Source organism: Thalassophryne amazonica, chromosome 8 (assembly GCF_902500255.1).
Source record: "Thalassophryne amazonica chromosome 8, fThaAma1.1, whole genome shotgun sequence".
Classification (NCBI taxonomy): Eukaryota; Metazoa; Chordata; class Actinopteri; order Batrachoidiformes; family Batrachoididae; genus Thalassophryne; species Thalassophryne amazonica.
The window spans coordinates 53,105,563-53,131,722 of record NC_047110.1 but is presented as its reverse complement, the minus strand read 5'-3'; the positions used below and the strand labels follow the sequence as shown (position 1 = coordinate 53,131,722).

The 26,160-nt window shown below is 41.1% G+C and overlaps 1 protein-coding gene and 1 long non-coding RNA gene across 3 annotated transcripts in view; one reads left to right on the top strand and one right to left on the bottom strand.

Moving 5' to 3' along the window:
* Positions 1-26,160, top strand: part of LOC117515624 (tumor protein p53-inducible protein 11-like) — a 174,684-nt gene that overhangs the window by 60,882 nt on the left and 87,642 nt on the right. The gene's annotated exons all lie outside the window — the stretch shown is intronic.
* LOC117515625 lies at positions 16,320-24,659 on the bottom strand. Its single transcript, XR_004562195.1, has 3 exons — positions 24,648-24,659; positions 22,624-22,633; positions 16,320-16,595 (listed from the first exon to the last, which is right to left on the bottom strand). It is a non-coding gene; the product is annotated as an uncharacterized LOC117515625 (long non-coding RNA).

The window sequence follows — 26,160 nt, the reverse complement described above, 5'->3', positions numbered from 1 at the left end:
GCCAAACTGTTTTAAAGTTATGACCTTGAGATTGACCTTTCAAGGTCAAAAGATCGAGACAAAAGCATGGTGATATGTGTTTAATAGTAACCATAGGTGTGTATCTTTAACCAGTGCCTTTGAATGTATAAAAATGTATCAACATATAACCACTGGTAGGCATGTTATGATAACTATTGTTCTACAATATATTGTCCCAGAAATATTTACAACTCAAATTCCAATGAAGTTGGGATGTTGTGTTCAACCTATATTCAATTGAATACACCACAAAAACAAGATATTTAGTGTTCAAACTGATAAACCTTTGTTGTTTTTGTGCAAATATTTGCTCATTTTGAAATGGATGCCTGCAACACATTTCAAAAAAGTTGGGACGGGGCAACAAAAGACTGGGAAAGGTGATGAATGCTCAAAGAACATCTAATTGGAAACATGTGAGTGTCATGATTGTATAAAAGGAGCATCCCAAAAAGTCTCAGCCATTCACAAGCAAAGATGGAGCGAGGATCACCACTTTGTGAACAACTGCATGAAATAAATTGTCCAACAGTTTAAGAACAATGTTTCTCAATGTTCAATTTCAAGGAATTTAGGGATTCCAGCATCTACAGTCCATAATATAATCAGAAGATTCATAGAATCTGGAGAACTTTCTACACGTAAGCGGCAAGGCCAAAAACCAACATTGAATGCCCATGACCTGCGATGCCTCGGGCAGCACTGCATTAAAAACCGACATCATTGTGTAAAGCAGGGGTGGCCAAGTTTGGTCCTCGAGAGCCACATTCCTGACACTCTTAGTTGTCTCCCTGCTCCAACACACCTGAATCCAATGAAAGACTCGTTAGCAGACTTTTAATGAGCCTAGGAATGTGGCTCTCGAGTACCAAACTTGGCCACCCCTGGTGTAAAGGATCTTACCGTGTGGGCTCAGGAACACTTCAGACAACCACTGTCAATTAAAACAGTTTGTCGCTACATCTACAAGTGCAAGTGAAAACTCTGCCATGCAAAGTGAAAGCCATACATCAACAACATCCAGAAACGCCGCCGTCTTCTCTGGGCCCGAGCTCATTTGAATTGGACTGACGCAAAGTGGAAAAGTGTGCTGTGGTCTGATGAGTCTACGTCCCAATTTGTTTTTGGAAATCATGGACTTTGTGTCCCCCAGACAAAAGAGGAAAAACACCATCCAGATTGTTATCAGCACAAACTTCAAAAGCCATCATCTGTGATGGTATGGGGGTGTGTTTGTGCCTATGGCATGGGCAACTTACACATCTGTGTTGGCACCAACAATGCTGAAAGGTACATCCAGGTTTTGGAGCAACACATGCTGCCATCCAAGCAACGTCTTTTTCAAGGACGTCCCTGCTTATTTCAGCAAGACAATGCCAAGCCACATTCTGCACGTGTTACAACAGCGCGGCTTGGTAGTAAAAGAGTGCAGGTACTAGAGTGGCCTGCCTGCAGTCCAGACCTGTCACCCATTGAGAATGTGTGGCACATTATTAAACACAAAATACGACAACGGAGACTCCAGACTGTTGAACAACTGAAATCGTACATCAAGCAAGAATGGGAAAGAATTTCACCTACAAAGTGTCAACAATTAGTGTCCTCAGTTCCCAAACACTTATTGAGTGTTGTTAGAAGGAAAGGTGATGTATCACAGTGGTAAACATACACTGCCCCAGCTTTTTTGAAGCGTGCTGCAGGCATCCATTTCAAAATGAGCAAATATTTGCACAAAAACAATAAAGTTTATTAGTTTGAACATTAAATATCTTTGTCGTGTATTCAATGGTTGAAGAGGATTTGAAAATCATTGTATTCTGTTTTTATTTACATTTTTCACACCATCCCAACTTCATTGGAAATTGGGGTTGTATAACGGTGTCCAAAGTATTCCAGAACCGGCCAAGAGGGTGCAGGTTTTCTTTGCAGCCGCTGACTCCAGCAGGTGATTTCACAGGTTAGCATCATTTTGAGCAGCTGGGATGAGTTCATCAGTGAAATCACCTGCTGGAGTCATCAGCTGCAAAGAAAACCTGCACCCTCTTGGCCGTTTCTGGAATACTTTGGACACTACTTGTTTGCAATGGTTATTATTATTTATTATTAATAGTTATTGTCATTTAGACTGGTGACCATCTGATATTGCAAGTACACCCTTTGAAAGAAGGGCTGTACTTGTACTTAACTGCACACCAGGAAAGACTTGGGGATTAAGGACCTTGCCAAGGGTCCTTAATGACTTTCCAGTCTGACGGGGATTTGAACTGAGGATCTTTTGGTTAAAGCCCACTGCTGCTTGACCATTAGTTCTCACTCTGGTCCTTGGAAACCTCTCCTTGTTCTGCCAAAAAGCTAAGTGGCTCAATCAGTTGTTTGTTAGGTCTTGATTGGCAGAGCACACCTGAATCAGCTAATTAGCTTTCGGCAGCACAAGGAGAGATGGAAAATGTGCAGGTCAGGGGGTCTCCGAGGGCCAGGGCTGGGAAGTACGGCTCTAGACAGTCACCTCCCATGAAGGTGCCATTAAACACATTCCTTAATCCCCAAGTTGCTGATGCACATCCTGAACACCTCTCTGTCATGGGAAATTTTCTTCACCTACCTAAAGACTGCTACTATCGTACCCATCTCCAAAGGTTCCACAGTGATGGGCCTGAGTGACTATCTAGCTGGTAGCCCTCATTCTAACAGATTAGATTTGATAGAACTTTATTAAACCCTTGGGAAGACTTCAGGGAAATTCAGGTTCCAGCAGCATTGGATAGCACCACACAGGGTAAGAAGCACAAAGAGTATCAGATATTCATGAAGGCTTTGACAGGCTGATCATGGCACAGATCAAGGACTCCATCTACATCACTGTAAACCCACATGGGTGCGCCTACTGCAAAAATAGATCAACAGGTGACACCATCGCACATGTAGTCCACACGGCCCTTGCTCACCTGGAGAACAAGCACTCCTATATCCATCTAACTTCAATACCATAATACTACAGACTCTGTTGCATAAATGCAACACACTTGAAGTGAACACCTCCATCTGTAACTGGGTCCTGGACTTTCTCAGGGTGAGGCTGCGGTCTGTAAAGATCTACGAGATCTTCTCCTCCTCCATCACCCTCAGTACTCCTGTACACCCTGTCACTTATGACTGTGTAGTAAAGCACGCAGGCTGTCATAGAGTGATGTTTGCTGATTACACAGTATTGATGGGATGCGTCAGCAACAGCAATGAGTACGGCTACAGGCAGGATGTTGAACACCTGGAAGGTTGATGCAAAGACAACAACCTCTGCATCAACATGAAAAAGATGAAAGAGATGATCATGGACTTCCGGAGGAACAGACGAACATTGGAGGAGTGATGTTCCCCCCGACCACTGGAGGAGCAGTTGTCGAAGCAGTCGACAGCTTTAGGTACCTGGGCGTAAACCTCACCAAGGACTTAACCTGGAGCAACAACACCTCAGCCCTGCCCCAGGTTTGCCCCAGAAGAAGCCTCTGTAGAGGGTTGTGAATGCTGCACAGAGGATTGTTGGAGGCAGCCTACCCACCGATATGGACACATACACAAATAGATGAAGGAAAAGGGTGTCCAACATCAAAAAAAGACCCCACCCACCCATCAAGTGCAATGCTTGTTCCTCTCCTTTCAGGCAGGAGGCTGCGGAGCATCAGGTACTGAACCACCAGACTGAGGAACAGCTTCTTCCCAGTGGCTGTGAGGCTGTTGGCTTCTAGTGGAGCACTATAGCACTGTTGCTTCCTCCACATTAACTATTCTACATCAGACATGTGTACATCTGTTAATACCTTGGTTGCACAATACCTTGGACTTTTGCACGCCTCTCTATTGCACAATAATTCTGTCATGCTGCTCATTACTGCTGTAGTGCAGACACTGAAATATGGAAAAGATGAAAATAAGCAAAAATAAAATAAACTCTCAGGCTCTGTTTATAAAAATTGCAGAGGGAGAACTTGCAAAATCGCAGGGTGTTTAAATACTTATTTTCCTCACTGTATGTGTCAGAGTTGATGCATAACGAAGTGCAAGGCAAATACTGCAAGTGAATCCTGATCTCCCATTATCATAAAACAACAGAAGGGGTGACAGCAAGAAATTAAGAGTTCACCACCTCTGGGTTTGAGGAAATTCTCATTTACAATGAGAAACAGCACCGAGTGTAATCGGTTTTACAAACAAACAGTCAACACATGATGATAAACAGAGACAGCATTAGCTAAATCAATTAAATATACTGCTATGTGTGTGCTGAGTTATCTTCCATGTATATTAGATCTGGATAAAGAGGTGCCTTGCACTTGCATGTAGTAATTTAACTTAAGTGGCTGACTTATTTCATTGTTTCATTTTGCGCTTCTGGCTGTTAACACACACAAAGTGCTTGGTTATGTACTGGTATCTGCGTCACATTACTGCCTGCTATCAAGTTTGGATTGCACAAAGGTTTGTCACTCGCAATCTAGGTTCTTAGTAAATCAGACTCTTACATATCAGTTTTCATAGACAACAAGCAGTTGACACAAAGTATTTTGTAGTTGCCTATGTTCTACTGTACAAATTGAGAATATTTGAGCCTGATCCTGAAAACGTAGGCCTTGGTTCTGGATGTTTTTGATTTTGAGAAACTAATATTTGTCAACATTGTACCGTGTGAGTCAAAATTTCACACATTCTTGAGAAATGTTGGTTTCTCACAGTGCAAAATATGAAAACCACATCTTACTTTTTCTGGGTCAGGTTCAAAACTTCTCAATCTCCACTTGTATTCCTGGTCACAAGGCAGCATTTCAATGTAATTTTATTATTTCAGTTTTTATTTATCTAAGTATTTCATATTTCAACAGTTTTGTTGTAATTGTTAATGAGCTTCATTTTATGATGTTGATCTTTGATTTACCAACCTGTTGTCTGTTGTAATTATCATGCTTTTAAATCTAGTCCTGCCGGTCATCAGTGTATATCAGACCGCTATGCATGACGCACCCTGTCGGTCCTCGAAATATCACTCCCCGGAGAAACTTCCATTGACTGCCGGCCCGCTATATTTAGTGTTTGTAGGGTGCCCCCAGAAGTCGTGTAATAACCAATGAATGTCAAGGCTGAAACCTGATACGCATGTGTACATCAGACATACTTCCGGGTTTAATGCTCATTTTGCATTGGTTAGCCAAGTCTCTTCCCCAATATAGAGGGGGCATTTATGTCATAGCGGTGGCTGCAGATACTGTTGTCGATGAAGACAGCATTCTCAACAGCGTAGAAGCGGAGAATAGGGAATTTGTCAGGAAAATCTTCATGACTGAAGATCTGATGAGTATTTCTTGGGTTTTGAGTTAGATGACCTCGAAGACAACTAGGGATGGGTACCTAAACTGGTTTCTGTTAAGAATCGATAAGAAATGATTCTATCCACCGACATCAACAGCCTTTTTGCTTCAAGATTCCCTTATCGGTTATGAGTTCACATTATGCTGGAGCAGCCATTGTTTTTGAGGGTGTGTATTGGGAAAAGGATCATTTCTCTGTTGAATGCGGACCCACTTGTAACCCAGTGTTAAAAATGAGATAAATAAAATGAATTTTTTTTTTACCGGAGCATAAATAGTGATAAAATAACAGAGAGATATAAGTTCATAAGTATGTTGACATAAACATACTAAAAGAAAAAAAAAAAAGAAGAGTTAAGAAGTTGTAAGCTTAAGTTAAAATGTTGTTTTGATTGACACACTGAGCAACCAATAGCAGTAAGCCTGGTGTGATATTAACCAATAAGGTCAACGGTTGAACCGCGGGGCATTGCACAACGCTGCGCCTTGCTCAGTCTTTCATCAGACGCTGACCAGAGAACCCCCTGCTCGTGTGTTACAAGAGCTTACGCGTGGAAATTGGTTTTCCTCTATGGATACAATTGTTGCTGGATACTGAAGTGCCGAGTGGCCGTGGAAGCCTCAGGAAACCCCGTAGCCTTGTTAGCACATTGTGCCCTGTATCGATCAAGACGCCAACAAGTATTCCAAATGTACTTTAAAGGTCAGGTTTTATGTTGGGATCAAAGTCCAAATCGCAGACGTGCAGAGGACGAACAGATCAAGATTCCCAGTACTGGATGGCGAGCCCCAGCCCAAGAGTCAAATGAACGGGTAGATTGTAGCCCGACAGGTTATAAAATACACTGAACACTGAGCGAACCTAAAGAAGCAAGAAAAGACTAAAGGACTATACCGGAGTATATTTTATTTCATTTGGATATATTTTATTTTATTTTTATTTTATTTTTTTCAAAGAGCGCTCTCATTTAATTTTGTACTGCCATTTTAGTTCAATTGAGTTCATTGACATTAAATTTTGTATACATAGTTTTCCAGTTAAACAAAGTGTTGTTATGTCTTATGTTGATACACCCCTAGGCTCTTTCAAATCTATAATCTTCTGATCAGGCCATTTCCTCTTTTCTCTGCTGATACATACAGTGGAGATAAATATACTTCCATTTCCAAATACTGACACAAAGGTCAAGAAATACTAGAAGGGTTACACACTGTTTCTGAGAACCTGAAAAGTGAAGCAGCGGGTCACAGCGCAAACAGCGAAGCAATGCTTTGCTGCTTCTCTCAGAATTACTTTTTAATTTAATTTTTTTTTTTTTATATGAATTCAGGCATTCTAGTCATCATGCTGGACCATACAGTAAGAATTATTATATGTGCAATGGTTTTCATTAGACCTTTGTTCAGTAAATTTTAATAAAAAGTCACCAATGGCTAAAACAATGATTTGCATTTAATGATTATCTAATCATTTAGAATCAGGTAAAATATCTACAACCCCTGGCAAAAATTATGGAATCACCGGCCTCGGAGGATGTTCATTCAGTTGTTTAATTTTGTAGAAAAAAAGCAAATCACAGACATGTGTTGGAGCGTTCTTTTGTTTTTCATGATTCCATCATTTTTTCCTCAGAATTGAGTGATTCCATATTTTTTTTCCCTCTGCTTGGTCTAAAAAAGTAACCGTTACTGACTGCCACAATTTTTTTTCATGATTTCTTATAGTGTTTCTTAAAGCCAGAAAGTTGCCATTTGAAATGACTTTAGTTTTGTGTCATGTCTGTGATCTGCTTTTTTTCTACAAAATTAAATAACTGAATGAACATCCTCCGAGGCCGGTGATTCCATAATTTTTGCCAGGGGTTGTAGAAGTTGAGCTGGTTACTGATACATGTGAGTAATTGTCTCACTGCATCTGAACTTATTGCAAAATAAATTGACTAAATATTAAATCATACTTAATGAAGTAATCCACTCTTGCCTGTGCATGTCCAAAGTCACTGACACATGTCAGTACTTGTCTTATTGTATATGATGTCAGCAAAAGTACATGATCTTGGGTAAGTATTAAATCATTTTTAGTGGCGAGCCCAGCCAGGAGCCTAGAGAGTTGTGTAACAACATAAGAATAACCCCCAGGAATCAAACTAAACGGTTTAAACACTGTTAGAATGGAGTTTGTCGAAAAACTTGGTGTCAAAGTTCCGAATGCACTTATTGTTAGTGGTTTTATTGGATCAGAAAAAGGTGAAGAGCTTTTGGAGTACCTAGAGCAGCATGGTGCAGTCACTAGGGTGTTAACTGTTCCTGAGGCATCCGTATTTAAAGGCAGCAGGATTATTGAGTTTGAATCTGGTAGAGCTCTACAAACTTTAGCTCCATCTTTGCCTTATACATTTGTACCCACCGACAATCCTGATCTTAAATATTGCATTCAGGTTTTGAAAGATGTGTACACCAGGACAGTAGGGAGTCGTGCTACTGACACGTACCTTAGTGAACTAAAGGATTTAGCCAAGTTAAGTGGGAAAGACTACGAAGATGTGTTGCGGGAGGTTATGTCTACCATTGAAAAGTCTATTGGTACTGCAGATGCTGAGCCAAACACTCCCATTGAGCCTGCACAGAGTTCAGTTTCACCTCCACATCAAGTTGAAGCCCCACACACTCCAAAACCCTTCCAATACTCATGTCAAAGCCCCTTCAGACAAAATGTGACATCTCAAATGTTGAGTCCAGACGATCTTAGCCCACCTGAAATTCAGAAAATCGTAGTTGAGCATATTGTTAAAAATGCGGAAAAGACACCAAGTTCTCACCCCTCATTAAGACTGCGTGCTTTTTCTGGTAAAGTACCCAGACCTTACAGTGAAGCTGACTACGAAATGTGGCGTTTTCATGTTGACCACCTGATTGAAGATTCTTCTCTTTCTGACTTGGAAAAAACTCGGAGAATTCTGGAAAGTTTGCTTGCTCCTGCTTCTGACGTTATCCGTCCCCTTGGGCCTGAAGCGACCCCTAAAGACTACCTTAAGCTTTTGGACTCAGCCTTTGGTACAGTTGAAGATGGTGAAGAACTGCTTGTGCGATTTATGAACACTCTCCAAGACCCGGGTGAGAGACCTTCGGCTTACTTGCATCGCCTGCAGGTGGCACTAAATCTTGTAATGCGTAGAGGAGGTATTGAGCAAAATGACATGAGCAGACAACTTGTGAAACAGTTCAATAGAGGCTGTTGGGACAATGGCCTGTTAACAGAACTGCAGTCAGAGCTAAAACAAAGAGATCCACCTTCTTTTGCCGAGTTATTACTTTTCCTTCGCACTGCCGAAAACAGACAAGAAGTCAAAAACACACGAATGAAAAAACATTTTAGCACCACCAAACAAAAAGCAGTCTCTCACGAACAAACTGTCACAGAAACGAACAAAAACCCAACCGAAACAGAATCAAGCAGTATAAAAGAGTTGAAAAAACAAGTCGCTGATCTGAAAAGCCAATTAGCTGCCGTCATGAAACAAAAGACACGTCATGCTCTAAAGAAAGACAACACAGCGATACCTGAAAGTAAAAAACCTGACCATACCACTCCTGAACTACCAAGCAGCCACCCCAGTACACGGCCCAAACCCTGGTATTGTTTCCGCTGTGGGGAGGATGGACACATAGTTGCTAACTGTGGGTCCGAACCAAACCCAGCCCTCGTGGCTGCAAAATGAAAAGAACTAAGAGTGAAAAGACAAATCTGGGACAGCCAAAATAGCCTTGCCCCTTTAAACTAAAGGCTGCCTCTGTTGAGGGACAAACAGACGCTGCTCAGGATTGTATCCGTCCCCCTCAGACCCGCCGAAAAGTGTTTTTCAAAACACGTGCTAACCTAAAGTCACTCACCAAAACATACACCTTCAAGCTCCCATCTGGTTTAATTGGTACAAAAAGTACTGCAGAAGTGAAAGTGAATGGCCGCTCAGTGAACTGTTTGTTAGACACTGGCTCCCAAGTCACCACTGTTCCTGAGTCATACTACAAGCAACATTTGTCGACTTATGAGATAAAGCCACTCTTTGAACTGTTGGAAGTTGAGGGAGCAAATGGCCAATCTGTACCGTACTTAGGCTACGTTGAGATGCAGGTTACCTTTCCCAAAGATTTTATGGGTGTCGAAGCTGAAGTGCCTACACTTGCCTTAGTTGTCCCTGATGTGCGTGCCGCTTCACAGTCCATGGTGTTAATTGGGACGAACACATTGGATGTACTGTATGAGATGTACTATAATGCTTGTTCTGAACTGCAGCCTACAATGTCTCATGGCTATAAGGCAGTGTTAAAAGTACTTGAAGTACGGCACAATCAGTCCAAAGATGGTAATCTCAGCTTAGTGACCATGAACAACAAGGAGCCCCAGTTAGTCCAAGCTGGTCAAACTGTAGTCCTGGAAGGCTGTGTTGTTGCATCAGCCTGCAACAATGGGAAGTCAGTCCTGTTAGAGCACCCGAAATTGTCTGCTTTACCTGGTGGTGTCCTGGTAAAGTCTTGCCTTCTCGACCTGCCTGAACGAGCACCTTACCTTGTCCCGGTTATACTTACCAACGAATCCCAACACGATGTGACAATCCCGCAAAAAATGTGTAATCGGTGAAATCAGTGCATACCAAAGAGTCCTGTCAAAGGAGCACACAGTGAAATCTCCAAAAGGCCAAATCGAACAGGAAACAAACATCACCTTCAATTTTGAGTCTTCACCTATCAGCGCTGAATGGAAAGAACGCATAACCCAGAAACTAAGTCAAATGCCCGATGTTTTTGCACAAAATAGCCTCGACTTTGGTAAAACGGATCAAGTGAAACACACGATCAAACTGTCAGACGAAACACCATTCAAACACAGAGCGCGCCCCATACATCCCAGCGACCTGGAAGCGGTTCGTAAGCATTTGCAAGACCTCCAACAAGCTGGCGTAATCAGGGAGTCCACCTCTCCTTTTTCTTCGCCCATCGTAGTAGTGCGCAAGAAAAATGGCGAAGTCCATCTCTGTATAGATTTCCGAAAGCTTAATATGCAAACTGTGAAGGATGCTTACGCCCTTCCGAACTTGGAGGAGACGTTCTCCACCCTGACAGGTTCGCAGTGGTTCTCCGTCCTTGACTTAAAGTCAGGGTACTACCAAATTGAGGTAGAGGAGTTGGACAAACCAAAAACGGCATTTGTGTGTCCCATTGGTTTCTGGGAATTCAATAGAATGCCCCAAGGCATCACAAACGCACCCAGCACTTTCCAGCGCCTGATGGAAAAATGTATGGGTGACATGAACCTAAAGGAGGTGATTGTGTTTCTCGATGACATCATAGTTTTCTCAAAGACACCTGAAGAACATGAGGTCCGTTTGATGAAAGTTCTTAATCGGCTCAAAGAATACGGCCTCAAACTCTCGCCTGAGAAGTGTAGGTTTTTTCAAAGATCTGTCAAATATCTTGGCCACATTGTGTCCCACCAAGGGGTAGAAACAGATCCTGAGAAGGTTAAAGCCCTGAGTACCTGGCCTGCCCCTCGTGATCTCAAGCAGCTCCGCTCATTCCTAGGCTTTTCAGGGTACTACAGGCGATTTATCCAGGGCTACTCTAGCATTGTAAAGCCGCTTACTGACCTCACTGCCGGCTACCCGCCGCTACGCAAAAGTTCAAAGCCCAAAGCAAAATCTGTGCAGTATCATGATCCCAAATTGGCATTCGGTGACAGGTGGACTCCTGCATGTGAACTTGCTTTCCGCACAATCATTGAGAAGCTCACTAGGGCGCCTGTCCTAGGTTTTGCTGATCCTCAGGTGCCATACACGCTCCACACAGATGCTAGCACTACAGGGCTTGGCGCCGCCCTCTATCAGCAGCAAAATGGTCAAACTAGGGTTATAGCCTATGCAAGCCGGGGGCTATCAAAGAGCGAGTCCCGTTACCCCGCTCATAAGCTAGAATTTCTAGCCCTCAAGTGGGCAGTCACTGAGAAGTTTGCTGACTACTTGTATGGGAACCAGTTCACTATCATGACTGACAGCAACCCCTTGACGTACGTGTTGACTACGGCTAAGATGGATGCAATGAGCTATCGGTGGCTAGCTGCTCTGTCCACGTTTAACTTTAAGCTTCAGTACAGAGCAGGAAAGCTTAACTCCGACGCAGATGGTCTCTCCAGGCGACCACATGGTGAGCTGGTAAATGATGCAGTGTCCCAAAAAGAGCTTGACCGCATACAGCAGTTCACACAGAATCACCTGTCCCAAACAGAGAACAGTTTAAGTCCAGAAGTAGTGTCTGCAGTTTGCGAGAAACACCTAGTCAGTTCTCCTAGCGACACCAGCCCACCTGTACACTTGCTAGCCGCTAATGTAGCTGCCATCCCAGATGATTTTATCAATGATAGCTTGTGGTGGTCTCCCAATTGTGCCCCACCTGTCCCTTGAACAAATCCGAAATGAGCAAAGAACCGACCCTTGCTTGCGAGAAGTCATAACACAAATTGAAACAGGTGAAAAAGTACCTCCGACAGTACGAACCGAACTCCCTGACATCAATCTGTTACTGAGGGAGTTGAACAGACTTGAAATTCAAAATGATATCTTGTATCGAACACGTCAGGATGGAGGAAATGTTACTTACCAACTTGTCTTACCTGAACAGCTCCGTTACACAGTCTTCAAAAGCCTTCATTGTGATATGGGCCACCTAGGCACTGAACGCACCCTAGATCTTGCGAGAACCCGATTTTATTGGCCCCACATGGCATCAGACATTGAAAACAGGATAAAAATGTGCAATTGCTGTGTAAGACGTAAAACTCCTCCCGAAAAAGCTGCCCCCCTCGTGAATATAAAGTCCACCAGGCCTCTCCAGCTAGTGTGTATGGACTTTCTGTCTATTGAACCCGATCGCAGCAACACGAAAGATGTGCTCGTACTGACTGATCACTTCACGAAATACTCACTTGCTATCCCTACTGCAAATCAAAGAGCGCAAACTGTAGCAAAAGCCCTCTGGGACCACTTCCTTGTCCATTATGGGATTCCTGAGCAGTTGCTAAGCGATCAAGGGCCGGATTTTGAATCCCACCTGATACAGGAGCTTTGTAAAATCATGGGCATTCGCAAAATCCGAACAACGCCGTATCACCCCAGAGGTAACCCGGTAGAACGTTTTAACCGGACTCTCTTAAGCATGCTTGGTACCTTGGAAGAAAAAGATAAGTCGCAGTGGCACAGCTTTGTCAAACCAGTTGTACATGCGTACAATTGTACGAAAAATGACACAACCGGTTTTACCCCGTATGAGCTAATGTTTGGACGTCAGCCAAGATTGCCAGTCGATCTAGCATTCGGATTGCCCTATAACATCAAAAGTTTCAAGTCACACTCTCAGTACATAGAAAATCTTAAAACAACTCTCCAAGAGAGCTACAAACTAGCAGCTGAAAATGCGCACAAAATGGCTGAAAGAAATACTACAAGATTTGACTTGCGTGTCAATCCCTCCAAGTTGGAACCTGGTGACCGAGTTTTGGTCCGTGCATTTCGACTCAGGGGTAAACACAAACTAGCCGACAAGTGGGAAGCCGACATTCACACTGTGGTGGATCAAGCAGGCGACTTACCAGTCTATACTATCAGGCCTGAAACAAACCAAGGCCCAGTCCGCACAGTTCACCGCGATCTCTTGCTTCCCTGCAGTTTTCTGGCACCTGTTAAGGAGACCCCGGCCAAGCCAAACCATGCCCTCAAGCTAAAAACCCGACAAAGACCTGAACAAAATGAGGAACATGACCTTTCAGAGCCAGAACCTGCGGATGTCTATTGGCACAAAGAGCAACCAATGCAAACTCCCCTGACATTCACTCGAGTCTATGAAATTCCAAAACCAATGGCATGCCTAAAAGGTTCAAAATCCCCTGATTGTGCCAACTTACCTGATTGTGACCACTTACCTGATTGTGACAACTTACCTGATTGTGACAACTTACCGGATTGTGACAACTTACCTGATGGTGACAACTTACTTGATTGTGGAATCCCGGAGGAAAATGCAACACATGGGGAACAGTCAAACAATGACCAAGAAACTGAAAGCGGAACCAACATACCTGACATACCAACCTGTGAAGGGGAAAGGAATGTGGAAGGAAGTGGGATAGAGGAAGACAAAACTCACTCAACTGACAGAGGAAGTGACACAAGCACTGGAACTGAAACTGGAACATCGTCCATATTGAGACGCTCAGAGAGAACTACAACTCAACCAGAGAGATTTCAGTACAGTCAATTGGGTCAGCCTCTGATAACCATTGCCCAGTCCCTGTTCCATGGACTAAGCCTAGCTTTTACCAGTGCCCTGTCAGAGACTGAAGAAATCATCCTCAAGACTCCCATTCCACCTGTTATTTCTATGCAACCAATCCCATGCAAAGGGACTTGCATGGAATTAAGGGGGGAAAGTGTAACCCAGTGTTAAAAATGAGATAAATAAAATGAAAATTTTTTTTACCGGAGCATAAATAGTGATAAAATAACAGAGAGATATAAGTTCATAAGTATGTTGACATAAACATACTAAAAGAAAAAAAAAAAGAAGAGTTAAGAAGTTGTAAGCTTAAGTTAAAATGTTGTTTTGATTGACACACTGAGCAACCAATAGCAGTAAGCCTGGTGTGATATTAACCAATAAGGTCAACGGTTGAACCGCGGGGCATTGCACAACGCTGCGCCTTGCTCAGTCTTTCATCAGACGCTGACCAGAGAACCCCCTGCTCGTGTGTTACAAGAGCTTACGCGTGGAAATTGGTTTTCCTCTATGGATACAATTGTTGCTGGATACTGAAGTGCCGAGTGGCCGTGGAAGCCTCAGGAAACCCCGTAGCCTTGTTAGCACATTGTGCCCTGTATCGATCAAGACGCCAACAAGTATTCCAAATGTACTTTAAAGGTCAGGTTTTATGTTGGGATCAAAGTCCAAATCGCAGACGTGCAGAGGACGAACAGATCAAGATTCCCAGTACTGGATGGCGAGCCCCAGCCCAAGAGTCAAATGAACGGGTAGATTGTAGCCCGACAGGTTAGAAAATACACTGAACACTGAGCGAACCTAAAGAAGCAAGAAAAGACTAAAGGACTATACCGGAGTATATTTTATTTCATTTGGATATATTTTATTTTATTTTTATTTTATTTTTTTCAAAGAGCGCTCTCATTTAATTTTGTACTGCCATTTTAGTTCAAGTTGAGTTCATTGACATTAAATTTTGTATACATAGTTTTCCAGTTAAACAAAGTGTTGTTATGTCTTATGTTGATACACCCCTAGGCTCTTTCAAATCTATAATCTTCTGATCAGGCCATTTCCTCTTTTCTCTGCTGATACATACAGTGGAGATAAATATACTTCCATTTCCAAATACTGACACAAAGGTCAAGAAATACTAGAAGGGTTACACACTGTTTCTGAGAACCTGAAAAGTGAAGCAGCGGGTCACAGCGCAAACAGCGAAGCAATGCTTTGCTGCTTCTCTCAGAATTACTTTTTAATTTAATTTTTTTTTTTTTATATGAATTCAGGCATTCTAGTCATCATGCTGGACCATACAGTAAGAATTATTATATGTGCAATGGTTTTCATTAGACCTTTGTTCAGTAAATTTTAATAAAAAGTCACCAATGGCTAAAACAATGATTTGCATTTAATGATTATCTAATCATTTAGAATCAGGTAAAATATCTACAACCCCTGGCAAAAATTATGGAATCACCGGCCTCGGAGGATGTTCATTCAGTTGTTTAATTTTGTAGAAAAAAAGCAAATCACAGACATGTGTTGGAGCGTTCTTTTGTTTTTCATGATTCCATCATTTTTTCCTCAGAATTGAGTGATTCCATATTTTTTTTCCCTCTGCTTGGTCTAAAAAAGTAACCGTTACTGACTGCCACAATTTTTTTTCATGATTTCTTATAGTGTTTCTTAAAGCCAGAAAGTTGCCATTTGAAATGACTTTAGTTTTGTGTCATGTCTGTGATCTGCTTTTTTTCTACAAAATTAAATAACTGAATGAACATCCTCCGAGGCCGGTGATTCCATAATTTTTGCCAAGGGTTGTAGAAGTTGAGCTGGTTACTGATACATGTGAGTAATTGTCTCACTGCATCTGAACTTATTGCAAAATAAATTGACTAAATATTAAATCATACTTAATGAAGTAATCCACTCTTGCCTGTGCATGTCCAAAGTCACTGACACATGTCAGTACTTGTCTTATTGTATATGATGTCAGCAAAAGTACATGATCTTGGGTAAGTATTAAATCATTTTTAATGAAGAAATCCACTCTTGTCTGTTCATGTCCAAAGTATTGCACAAGTTGTGCCCCATGTAATAGACAGTTAATCTGGGATGATCATAATCACTCACACTATCAAAATGGGCACAACTGCTTTTGTCTAAATGTCAACTTGGAATTGCACTTGATGATACATGCCATAAAACCAGTTGCTCAAGGCAACAAGGATTTTTGAAATTTAGTTGCTCTGATTAGAATAAGGCTTTAATTGCATGGAGATCAGGACTTTCACTGAATGAGAATGAGCGTTGATAACAGTTTTAATGTCTTGATTTATTCCTGTGGTGATATATACAAGTATTAGCTTGTTGTCAGCTGTGGTGTTTGTGACCTTTAATAAATGTGTTGAACTGGATAAAGGTTGCTGGTTTTTAATTGTTTGTAACTAAAATATGAAAGAAACAGTAATTGCTGTGAAAAGTCTATTTGACAGCTCTGAAACTTACATTTCACTTGAAGAAATAATTTAATAATTTTACCTTCATCAAACATTTACAAGTATTTAATATGGAAAAAAATCATAACTCCAAAAGGAAGGCCAGTAATAACACAATATTTTGACCATATCATCTTCAGATATGTTATTAACCATGGTGAAAATATGAAACTGTTATTTATATGGCCACGTGGCCAAATGAGGAGGTGAAAACAGGCAATTTTTTGAAAAATTAAAAATCAACCATATTTATAAAGATTGTTCTGACACTCCTGAATTGCAATAAGTTTGGTTTTCTTATAGATGTGGTCTAATATGTCAAAACTAATAGGATAAAAAAAATCTGTGCTGTATCTAGCATACTTTTTGAGTAATAAGCACTTAAAGGTAGTAGCATTTTCTTGCATTTTCACTCATTGTCAGAGCCTTGTGAGGAAAAAAGGGCACAAGATATACAAAATCTGACAAGATTTTCAAATTTTACAGAAAGAGTTAGCCATAGACACTGTCTTTCAGATCTGTGCATTCTATACAATTAGAGACATTCATGCTGTAAAATGCACAGAGAGCCTCATTTGATAAAATTCAAATAACTAAAATTTCCAAGGACTGTGGTTTCAACACTATTTGAGATACAGACCTAATATTTTGGGTTTTTACATATCTTTGGTGGACATCTGTCAATATTTTCTGAAGAATCTGAGAGGGTGACCTGTGAAGTTCCTCCAAAATTGGTTGTTTTGAGTTATACTGACCCAACAACTAACATGAATGTGTTGGGCAGAATGTTTCATGATGCTTGGCCTCGGACCACTTGATGATACAGCGTACATACCTGATAAAACTGAAGGTCTTCATATCTCTATCTGGGGTAGACAGGTGTCATGAAATATTATGTTCTTTGCTTATCACACTGACATAAGACACAAGACACAGGCAGTACAAGGTTTTGAACACATACAGTTCAGATAAACAAGGCGAGCATGTCACCTGCATACAAATGTCAAATCCACCACTCTCCATCCAAATCATACCATACCACTTTATTTAGATAGCACATTTCACAAGCATAGTTTTCAAAGTGCTGTACAAAAACAAAACAAAAAAAACCCCACACACATAATCACATAACTGTACTGATCCACGCAATTGGGCAAGACCAGTCACCTGGAGGTTGGTTGAGCACAAGCTTAAAAATGTAGGTGGGGCACTATGTCAGGGCTCTTCTATGCAACTCTTGTGGGGTGGGGGGGGGGGGAAGCATTTTCTGCAAGAGTCCAGCGCTGTTGTGGTGACTCTCTGTTCAGGGAAGGCTTCTCTTTAATACAACATCTGATTTTGAATTCCGTTTCCTGTCAGTTTTTTGAGTGTTTGAGTTCACTCACCACATTAAATTACCGGGAGCGGACCCAAAGGCAAGAAAATCCCCTACAACTATGGTGCCGTGACCCAGTGTGGTTTTTGAGCGAAATTCTGTGGATTCCACGGCGTTTTACCAAATCTGACTGTTATATTGTGCTGCAGTGTACTGCATTTAATGCAACAATAAAATGGCAGTTTACGTATTTGGCTGAATAAAGTACTTGTTTTTTTCTATGGTAAGTGTTAAACAGTATTAAAGCAAAGCAAAAAATCCCATATGTGATCATCTGGTCTATATACAATCGTACACATGCAGAGTGGTGGAATTTTTTGCTTTTATACACTAAAATTGGTGTAGGGCCAGCTTTAATAGACTGAGTATGTCAGTTGTAGTACATTAAAATAGCTCAACAATTAGTCTACTTCAAAGTGTAACATGACTGTAAGATTACATTGTAACACTTATTTTGCTTTTCACGCATTTGTGGGTTTGAGTTTCTCATCAGCTTCCTTCAGAAAGCCTGATCCTGCACCTCTTCCTCTTTTCCATGAAGTCTTTCTTTATGCATTCACCCATCCACTTAACCCTTCCGCTCTTTCTTTTACCCTGTATGTCCTGATGCTGCTCAAACACAGACAATGCGCCAGTTGTGTTTTCCCAAACTGTGCGTCATTCATGCCAAAAGCTCATATGAAAGTTGTCACACTGTCACTTTCAACATGTTGTCAACTGTGAACATGACTGAGACTAGGCACCGTGTAGTTTGACAGAGTTAAAGCATATGATTGTAGTTTCCAGTCTTCATGAGTAAAGTGTACTATGAGGAGTAGGTAGCTGTCACTGCTGTAATAATCCGCTATAAAGGTGACATGCTGTGCTCTCTCATTAGAGCCAGACAGTGTAGACTGGAAAACAAAAACACATTGTCATCAAGTATGTTCATATATATATATTTACAGACCTTAATGGCTTGAATGAATGAGCTCATTTTACTTCCACTTACAGTATCTATAATAGTGCGCAGTCAGTGGTGACATACTCCCTCAGATACATGTGTTTAATCATGTAATTCAGTTGTTTTCATACCTTAAAATCAGATCAGTGACTTTCCTTTTCCTTAATGGTGCATTCACACATAGGCAAGACGCATTATGAATGTCATATTTGTGTCATTCTGGGCACATTCCTGGCATTCTTCATGTGACTTAATGCATCTGAATAGGTTTCGTAATAGTGCGTGTTGGTCCGTGATATTCATGATTTTCGTGGAGCATTTTTTTGGCTGTCAAAAAAATCTTCCACAAATGTCATACACCACCTTCATTTCACCTCATGTCGTGGAGGTCACAACTGAGCGTGTTGATCCATCTTGATTAGTGGTGATCCTTAATAGAGTGTGACAGCATTCTTCTCTGATGTACACACAATTAAACCCTGCTGCGTGGCATTCAGTTTCATTGCTGCAGTATGCTGAAGAAGGACAGTGACGCCGTGTTGGCTAAAAGTCTTGTTCCAATGCTCATCAGCATGCTGCTGCAGGTGTTTCACCTGCTGCTGCTGCTGCTGCTGCTGCTGTGCCTGATGTTTGGGAAAACGAGCAAGACGAGAGCCGTGTGAAGCCACACATCTGGCTCTCTGTGTCCTCCACCTTTCTACACCATTCCATGGCACAGAGCCCAACTAAACATGCAATCACAAAGTTCTTCTGCTGTGGGTTTTGAGGAGCAAACTGAAGTGATCTGAATTGTTCAGCAGCTGACTGTAGGATGAATATGGGTGTGTGTGTGGAGACAATTCGCCTCATTCACAACATGACAGAACGATGCGCTGTTATGCGCGATACCACGCAACAACACGGAACATTATTCTTGACCATGTGTAATGGTTCCTGATCATTCTCCAGCAACACGTGCCACTAATCGTAATGCGTGGTAACAGGTTACAGCAGTTCCTTAGGACACCTGACGCCTCTGCCCGAATCATCACATTCGTGATCAGCGGCCAAGAATGTATACTTCGTGGCATTCATGATTTGCCATCGTTATGTGTAAATGCAGTATAACTCATCAATTTTTCAAGTGTCCAAGTACTATATCAGTGTTAGTACATATCCGTAGTTGTTGAAACCAACAGTTAATTGCAGCTGAAATTATGTTGTTGTTGTTGTTGTTGTTTTTTTTTAAATTATTATTATGTTAAAATCAGAAAATTATTTGAAGGTATACAATTTAACTGGATCCAGGATTATCTATGGACAAATTATTCCAGGTCATTGATAAATCACTATACTTGTGACATGAGTTTATTTATTTATTATTATTATTATTTTTTTTTTTTTTTGTAGATCAATCTACAACTGTTTGTTACTTTACTGGATACAAGCAAGTAGTTTGATCAGATAAATCGCTGGATGTTATTCAGGAAAATGTTAAATCAAGGTATACCCATTTACAGTGAGGAAAACAAGTATTTGAACACCCTGCGATTTTGCAAGTTCTCCCACTTAGAAATCATGGTGCGGTCTGAAATTTTCATCTTAGGTGCATGTCCACTGTGAGAGACATAATCGAAAAAAAAAAATCCGAAAATCACAATGTATGATTTTTTTTTAATTATTTATTTGTATGTTACTGCTGCAAATAAGTATTTGAACACCTGTGAAAATCAATGTTAATATTTGGTACAGTAACCTTTGTTTGCAATTACAGAGGTCAAACGTTTCCTGTAGTTTTTCACCATGTTTGCACACACTGCAGCAGGGATTTTGGTCCACTCCTCCACACAGATCTTCTCTAGATCTTTCAGGTTTGGAGTTTCAGCTCCCACCAAATATTTTCTATTGAGTTCAGGTCTGGATACTGGCCAGGCCACTGCAGGATCTTGAAATGCTTCTTACGGAGCCCCTCCTTATTTGCCAAGGCTGTGTGTTTGGGGTCATTGTCATGCTGGAAGACCCAGCCATGACCCATCTTCAATGCTCTTACTGAGGGAAGGAGGTTGTTTGCCAAAATATCATAATACATGACCCCATCCATCCTCCCTTCAATACGGTGCAGTCGTCCTGTCCCCTTTGCAGAAGAGCACCCCCAGAGTATGATGTTCCCACCCCCGTGCTTCACGGTTGGGATGGTTTTCTTGGGGTTGTTCTCATCCTCTAAACATGGTAAGTGGAGTTGATTGCAAAAAGCTCTATTCTGGTCTCATCTGACCACATGACCTTCTCCCATGCCTCCTCTGGATTATCCAGATGGTCACTGGTGAACTTCAAACGGGCCTGGACTTGTGCTGGCTTGAGCAGAGGAACCTTGCTGCCCTGCAGGATTTTAAACCATGACAGCATCATGTGTTACTAATGTAATCTTTGTGACTGTGGTCCCAGCTCTCTTCAGGTCATTGACCAGGTCCTCCTGTGTAGTTCTGAGCTTTCTCAGAATCACCCTTACCCCACAAAGTGAGATCTTGCATGGAATCCCAGACCGAGGAAGATTGACTGTCATCTTGTGTTTCTTCCACTTTCTAATAATTAATCATAGCAGTTGTTGTCTTCTACCAAGTTGCTTGCCTGTTGTCCTGTAGTCCATCCCAGCCTTGTGCAGGTCTACAGTTTTGTCCCTGGTGTCCTTAGACAGCTCTTTGGTCTTGGCTATGGTGGACAGGTTGGAGTGTGATTGATTGTGTGAACAGGTGTCTTTTATACAGGTAACAAGTTCAAACAGGTGCAATTAATACAGGTGAAGAGTGCAGAATAAGAGGGCTTCTTAAAGAAAAATTAACAGGTCTATGTGAGCCAGAATTCTTGCTGGTTGGTAGGGGATCAAATACTTATTTGCAGCAGTAGCATACAAATAAATTATTAAAAAAAAATCATACATTGTGATTTCCGGATTTTTTTTAGGTTATGTCTCTCACAGTGGACATGGACTTAAGATGAAAATTTCAGACACCTCCATGATTTCTAAGTGGGAGAACTTGCAAAATCGCAGGGTGTTAAAATATTTATTTTCCTCACTGTATATTGTAGTTATCCTATTGTATTGGTATAGACAACAATCTGACTGTCTGCTAGGGAAACTCTGGGTCTAATAAATTTTGTGTTACTGTCAAACAATGTGGATTGCTATTGCCCAGACTTTTAAATATTTATGTGAATGATTTGAGAGAGTGCATATATATATATATATATATATATATATATATATATATATATATATGAATTTGGTGGCTCATTGGGTGGTAAAAGATTGAATCATATGTTTTACCAAATTAAGGTTTATTATGGATATAACACCCTGTTCAGATGTGCGTGCGGCTCTGAGACGCATTGACTCGAGGTGACGTAACTCAACTCGAAACTTCGAGGTGCAGTCAGGAGGGACAGACATTCGGGAAGCCATGTACGAATGCCATGCAACTAGTTAGAATGGGAGCATATCCCGCCTCGACTAATTCTTGCACAACCTTGTGTATGCGTATGATTGCAGTCCAAACGTGGTTGGAACACAGTACAGGGTTTAATAAATGTTCAGGTAGAGTTCGTTACACAGGTAGGCCAGGCAGGCCAAGATAAACAACAGGATGCACAAATGTCGCTGAAGGCTCAACAATCTCACAACCAGGTAGGTTAAAGGTCTTAAATAGAGAGAGTGATTAGAAGGAAATGCAGGACAGGTGTTTGTGTGTGTGTAAGGATCTGGAAAGGGGTGTTGCAAGCAGGAGAGAGGACAGGATTGAGATGCCCATCATCAAGCATTATACAGCAGACAAGAAAAGTCCCTCCACCAAAACTCCAAGCAAACATGACAGTGACAGAAAACCAGCAGAGACAAAATAAAGTAAAAACAAAAACACATTCCCCACAGACCCCAATCATAACACTCCCAGTGCATTTACCAAGTTGTAAGTGACTTTCTTCAGCTGAACTTTTGTACTCACTTTCGTCACATTTGTTGTGGTTGACTTTTGAAGGCGCTTTGTTCATATGGTCTCATTTTGTGTTCTGTAGTGAGCTCTGATATATATATTTTTTTTTTTTTTTTTGTCTATGGGGATCGCTCACTTTCCAGCTGCACCTGTGCACTAAATGTCAGCTCAAGTAAATCATCACAGCATTGCTGCTCCTGTATTTGTTTTAAAGGGCCTGCCACGACACAGTGGCTCCAGAGATGGGGACATAAACAGTGACAGGCGTCAGTGACTCCATCCTGTTGCTCCCCCCTCCCCCAACTCTATCAGTGCTCCATGTGGGCCCATTGTAACAAATGAGAGAATAAAGCGTCTGTGCTTCTTTTACACCGTGAGATGTTACAGTGTCTTGTTGCACTGCATGAACTCAATGAGAGAGAAGTGAGTGTCAGGTTGTACAGTCCGGGCCTTTTTTCAATATAGTCCCCACAAAAATAAATTTGTGTGTGTGTCAGGGGCTGGGGACAGACATAGGAATCACCCTGTCTGTCCAATCTGTTTATCAGTCCATAAATCATTTAAATGCAGTTTGTTTAAAGCCCTTTGCTGGATTTCAGTGAAACGTGATACATTTGTGCAGGAAGGAAAATAATTCTGGTCTGCAGTGGAGGCAGGTGACAAAATATTGGGACCCTGTGTGCTACTTTCAGCAAAGTTAGGTTTCAGATGGTCTAGAACCTGTTTTTGCAAATCCTTGTGAAATTACAGTTTAGCACATCTAAAATTTGCAAAAACCTATGATGTCCTGGTATAAACAAACTTCTAAATGTCGTATGTAGTCACTACATACCCTTTATTTGATATACTACCATCTATACCTGGCAAATTTGGCACATTAATCACTATGTAACAAATTTTTATTTTTGTTTTGTTCCTGGGTACACAGTGTGTTTTCCTAACCTGTTATGCCTTAAATAAATAGAAAATAGCTGTTATTCCACAGAAACTTTGCTTCTGTGATCAGGACAATGATATTTTGAAATTTGTCTGTTTTCAAGAATATTCTCGATTCGCCTTCACTACTACTGAGTAGTCTTCTAGAATATTCTTTAACTGCTAGAACTGTCCAGAATTTTCTAGAAGTTTCCAGAATTATCTAGAAATTTCAAGAAACTTTTAGAACTTTCTAGAACATTAAAAAAAAAATAAAATCAAAGTTTGTGCTGAATGTAGTCATTTTTCCATAGACTTTAGACATAAGCAGTTGAAATATAACACTTAGAAGACAGGAACAAAAATTGTGTTACATAGTGTAATAATTGATTGATAACTGTTTTTTAATAGAAGTCATGTAGTCGCATCATAATTACTAACATTCCATTCTGATTTACTACCAGTATGATTTCTAAGAGATGACCAATTGGAAATTGTAATCCTAGTTGATAACAGCAGTATGTACTCAAGGTGTGTGACAGATACCTCTGCTCTCCATAACCTAGTGACAGTGATTTTTGGTGTTAAATTAGCCTATGTTTATACCTAGATTAAAGGATCACACCTCTGTTGAAGCAGGTGGCAGCCAAAATCAAAGACCATTTTTGTTTTTCACACTACTTGAAGTAACCTTCTTGGACACGATCAAAGAGAGCTTGTTGGTTAGTTAATGAATTATCGGTTGTTGTTGTTGTCATCACAGTAATTAGGGTTGGGGGGGCAACTGTTTAGTGCATGTGCTTTTGGTGATGGTCCTTTTTACCACCTCTTTTGAAGGCGGTGTGAGAAACCCGCAGGCAAGGCTTCTTTTTTACAATTCTACTTTGTCACATTATGTTTTTGCTGTATACCCAGAAGTATGAGTTTCCATATATCCCATGCATATGGGTCTAAGTTGTTGTACATTACCATGCTTTTTTTTCCTCATGGATTTTATGATATTTAAGTATTCTTATGTGATTATTTCAGACATATTTCAAACATGATTTCCTATTGTAGACATATTTTGTGTTTTTGCTGACAAAAACGGTTGAAAACCTGCTTTCACCAGGACAGTGTTTGCATGGCTTTAACCATAATGCATCTAAAACATCCTGACCCTGACATTCAGTCAGTTTCTGTGACCATCACAATATAGTTTAACACAGACTGTGGGATATCAATGATCTGGAAATAGTTTTGCTGAGCCATTTTTAGGAATTGCACCCATTTTCAGAGAAAAAGTTGAGATGATATGGAAAGTGGAAATTACCAAATAATTCAGTGAACCTTACATTTACTTTGGCTTCTGTTTCATTGGCAGGCAGTATGAACCTAAGATATTTCATGCTTTGTGTGGTTACCTTAATTTCATTTAACACCCCTAGTCCACAGGGTTCCATTCTACTATGATTGCTCACAACCTTAAAAAAGTACAAAAACAGGATGAAACTGCTTAATCCGGTGTGTCTCATAACATGCTGGTTTATAAATTTCAGACCTGGCAACTGGCAGGATTATAAAGTGCAGACCTGGCAGTGCACCCGAAAATGAAAGTAAGGAGCTACACCCTCAGCCACACCACAAAAAAAAAAAAACAACAAAAAAAAACACTGCTTCGGCCTGTTCAGCCAGTTTTCTTTAGACAAGTCAGTTGATGGACACATGAACAATGTACAGTTGTATGCAAAAGTTTGGGCACCCTGATAATTGTCATGATTTTCTTTTATAAATCATTGGTTGTCTGGATCAGAAATTTCAGTTAAATATGTCATATAGCAGACTAGGGCTGAAATGATTAATTGAGTAAATCGAATAATGCGATTACAAAAAATGTTTGAGGCAAATTCTGTGCATCAAAGCTTTGTTTAACGTTGTAGTACATATGTCAGGCCTGTGTGTGTGGCAATGTAACATCCCCATAAAAAAAAAAAAAAATAGAAGACGACTAGGGCATGCCCATAAGCCGTGTAAATGTTAATGAAATTGGCGCCTAAAGCTACAGCTTTCCAACGTGACAAACAGAGTAAAATTAAGCCTTTTAAGAGAAAGAGGGTCCACGCTAATCATCTGAAATAGACTGACTGCGCATTTAAAGCGAAGCAGTGTGTTTGTCTGTTATTAAAAAAAACACACGGTCCGCTCTACGTGGGGAGTGACCATTGAGCCGGCGGCCGGCTGCTGTCTAGCTCTCTGCCCGGTGTGAGAGGCTCAGCACTCCCCTCACACCAGGCGAGCCACAGCTCTGTCTCCGTATTTCATTTTTTAATTTTGTCTTTTTGGGCAACACACAATGCTTCAAAACACTGTAACTTAAATAAAATAATATTAGGATGGTGAGAACAGTCAGTCAACCCACAGACCTGCTCCCAAGACCTACAACATGATCTTACTGCAGATAGTGTCTCTGTGCATCGTTCAACTATACAGCACACTTTGCACAAGGAGATGCTGCTGTAATGCAGGGGAAGCCTTTTCTGCATACACACCACAAACAGAGTCACTTGAGGTATGCTTAAGCACATTTGGACAAGCCTGTTGTGAAAGTGTAGGAACACGGACCCACAACAGGGGGCGCAAATGAACGGACAATGGAGGAATCAAATAACACTGTTTTTACTGTTGTGAAAACAGGCACAACAACACAGCCGATTACAATATTGCGACTAAGTCCAATAACAACGGTGTCGTGTGGGCAGGCTCGACGATAGGAGACGTCTGTCCAAGTCGAACCGGAACC